General features: G+C 40.5%; 1 pseudogene; it reads left to right on the top strand.

Moving 5' to 3' along the window:
* Positions 1–1530: 1530 nt before the first annotated feature.
* Positions 1531–3576, top strand: LOC107556435 (uncharacterized; annotated as a pseudogene).
* The last annotated feature ends 358 nt before the right edge of the window (positions 3577–3934 follow it).

The raw sequence follows: 3934 nt of genomic DNA, 5'->3' as shown, positions 1-3934 counted from the left end.
TATCAAACAATCTGTTTAACAGACAAAGCAATAGTGACCACATAATAAACACAGTTACTCACACTTGTGTGGAGCGACATTACTGTCGGATCCAATATAGTCGGCACAGCATCGTATTTTAGTTTCAATCTTTTTTTAAATCCCGTGTCAAATTGTGCCTTGTTTGTAAACAAATCCGCGGTTAAATCTTTGGAGCCATCACTTGGTTCTGCATAGACCTGCGTTCGCCTCTCTCGTTATTTACACTACATGTGCAAATCGGTGGGCGGGGCTAAACAGGCAGCGATGTAGAAGCAGGTGTTGATCTTCATCTGAGGAGGTGGTGTTCAGCCACACTATTACATCATAGAGTCGTACATTCCACACGCTGACGTTTTGGCAGACTGCCTTCAATATAAGCTGTTTTTAGACTAACAATAATGTTTTTAATGAGTTCTCAAACTTACAGGATGTTTTTATAGTACAGCCTAATATGTCAAAAGATCAAGGGAATATTGGTTTCTCAGTTCATGACCCCTTTAAATCATGTCAAGTGTTGACCTGACTGCATTTAAAATCTTAAATGATAGATAATATATGAATAAAAATAGATAAATCTTAATGTGATGTTCTAATTAAACTAGGATATTTAAGTCTGGCACTCACAGAGCTAGAATTTTGACTGTTGGCATGAAATCTGAGCCATTTTGCAGTTTTTATCTGCCTAAAAACTACTCAGAAAGGTGTAAAGTGAACAACCTGGGCCATGTAAATCTGACTTTTTCAGGCAAACTCAATTTGTTAAAATCCAGTCAGTCTTATTGGAACTTATTGTGAGGACACTGAAGTGAGATAAGCAGGCTCTGTATCAGTGAGCTCATGAGTTCTTGTTTATTGGTGGCATCAACAAGTGCAGTAATTATGGCAGAATGACTTTAGTCCTTGACCCAGTTCAGATTTGTTATTATATCAGCCAGCTTGGAGTCAAGATTACGTTTAAATTTAGCGAGAAACGAGGGAGAGAAACAAGTTAAAGCCATTTGACAAATACATGGAGAACCCTTTGCCTGAAGCCGTTTGGAAAGCAGTAACCCCCTGCAAGAAGAGGAACAGAACTGGCAATACATTCTTAAATTCCCGCTCTCCAGCCAGATGCCTACAGAGCTGAACACTGTTAATCGAAACCATGAGCCTCTTCTGGCTTGGGGAAATCTTCTTGGAATTTCGATTCTGGATTTATTTGCTGCTATGTATGTACTTCTAGCCTCAGGGTCGGATGTTTTGGAAATATAGCATAAGAGGGCACACATAACATGTGCCTGGGATTTGTCCAAATTTAAAAGATGTCCTCATCATCTCTGAACTTTGCTTTGTCTGTCAATGCTACAGTAGTGTGATATAGTGTGGGTATAAATATGCAGAAAAAGGAAGCAATAACAATAGTGTTAAAATAACAGCTATTCTTATTCTTGTGTACTTTTCATTTTAGGTTACTTTTATGGCATGGTATTCACCTTATTTTCCATGGCAACAATGGTGCCGCCATTGCGTTCATTTTGTCATCTTACTTCCGGCTGAGAGGGACCTACCTAAGATAGTGGCTAGATAACGGAACGCAAATGTCAAGTATTATATGCTCAGTTAGGGGCTGCCATAACAATTGGATTAAGAGAAGAGAACAATTGCACCAACGATGTTACGAACACAATGTGAAGCGGTCGGAGTGTTGTGGTGCACTTTACAATTTACACCCGCCACCTAAAGAAGAGGAGCACTTGAGGCAATGGCTGAAGGCTTTAAATTTGAAGCGCCCACCCAAGCACCCTTATGTGTATTCGTACCATTTCATGAACGGGAAGCCGACTGACGAACACCCTTACCCCGAGAAATGGCTCGGCTACGATGTTCCGGTAAAGAAGTCACGCCAGGTGCTGAAAAGGTTGTCAGATTCAGGTAAGCTAACGTTAACTTAGATAGCTTTGTGCTTGTTCGCCTAACGTTAGATTTATAAAGTCCGTTCTGTGAATACATTTAAGATCAGTAACGAGCAGTTAACAAAGTACAACGAATTTTGCATGATTACCATTGCCCACCTATTTATTTCATATTTACGATAGTACAAGATATTATGGTACATTACAATAGCTCACATTATTCCTGTAAGTTACAGAGATTGCAGATGATAGCAGGCCAGCTAGCTACATTTCTCAGTCAGATATTGATCTACGTTTTAACACTACAGTTAGAGCGTGTATACTGTTTTGTTTTTAATGCATCTCTCTCTCACACACACACTGTTCTAAGTATGGGTCCCATCATACATCAATTCTCATGATGTATTTAAAGTATTAATGTAAAAATGTTTAATACTATTTCCACAGATGTATGGATAACCACCAGTGATGCAGTGGACAACTATGAGGGTGATCACATCCACATGCCCCTGAACTGTGATGCAGAAACACAATGGGAGGATCCATCTGTCTCTGACCACAACTACAGTTCAAAATCTCAACTCAACCTGAAGCCACCTACATCTAATATGGGAACACAATGCATTGAGCCGGTGCCATTGTACATAACTCTGCTGAGAAAAAACAACCTTTGTCAGCTAAACACAGGGTTGACATTGGATGCATTTCATTCAGTTGCCGAGCACCTTACCAGGTCCAGTACATACACCAACAGCTTCCAGCTACACACTTGGGATCAGCTCCTGATGACTCTGATGAAACTGTGTCTTAATTTATTGCAAAACAACCTTTGTCAGCAATACACAGGGTTGACATTGGATGCATTTCATTCAGTTGCCGAGCACCTTACCAGGTCCAGTACATACACCAACAGCTTCCAGCTACACACTTGGGATCAGCTCCTGATGAAGCTGCGTCTTAATTTATTGCAGGGTGATCTTGCTGAAAGGTTTGGTGTTTCTCAGTCCATTGTAAGCAAGGTGATTTCATGTTGGATTGACATCATGGAGGAGAACATGAGGGATTACATACCATGGCTTCCCAGGGAGACAATCCAGGCAACAATGCCTCAGTGTTTCAGAGAACAATTCCCAAATACAACGATGACTGTTCAGAGACACCCCTTCAAAAGCCACGCAACTTTCTCAAGAGGCGAGTCCTACAGCCATTACTACGGCCAGAACACCATCAAATACCTGGTCTCTATTGCACCATGTGGACTGATCATGTTCATCTCACCAGCGTATGGAGGAAGGTGCAGTGACAAATTCATAACTGCAAATTCAGGGTTCCTGGAATACCTTTGTCCAGGCGATGAAGTAATGGCAGACAGAGGCTTCACCGTTACCGATCTCCTGTATGAAAGGAAGGTGAAACTTGTCATTCCAGCATTCACCAAGAGAGGCATGCAACTCTCTGAAGAAGACACCACCAACACTAGGCGCATTGCCAATGTACGTGTCCATGTTGAGCGGGTCATATGCCGACTGAAAAAATCCTTTCTCAAACAGTTCCAATTAACCTCACCCCTAAGATTGATAACATTTTGAGAATGTGTGCAGCCCTGTGTAACCTTCGCAGTGACATAATTTCTGATGTAGAGGATGAATGTGTTGATTTGTAGGTGCGTTCCACGACTGTCGATGCATTTTGCTGTGGTTTTCCTTTAACTAATCAGTGTAAATAGTGTAAGTAGTTATTTTGTGACCAGATGTTACCTTTTGAAATAGTTATTTTTATAAACCTTTACAATGTCACCAGAACTTACCTGCTGTAGTCGTTTTTTTATAAACCTTTACAATGTCACCAGAAGTTACCTGCTGTCAATAGTAATTTTTATAAACCTTTACAATGTCACCAGAAGTTACCTGCTGTAGTATTTTTATAAACCTTTACAACGTCACCAGAAGTTACCTGCTGTAATAGTTATTTTTATAAACCTTTACAATGTCACCAGAAGTTACCTGCTGTAAATAGTTATT

The sequence above is a fragment of the Sinocyclocheilus grahami genome, unplaced genomic scaffold (genome assembly GCF_001515645.1).
Source record: "Sinocyclocheilus grahami isolate Dianchi unplaced genomic scaffold, SAMN03320097.WGS_v1.1 scaffold568.1, whole genome shotgun sequence".
In the NCBI taxonomy this organism is placed as follows: domain Eukaryota; kingdom Metazoa; phylum Chordata; class Actinopteri; order Cypriniformes; family Cyprinidae; genus Sinocyclocheilus; species Sinocyclocheilus grahami.
Note: the sequence above shows the minus strand (reverse complement) of the source record. Positions and strands in the feature narration are given on the sequence as shown.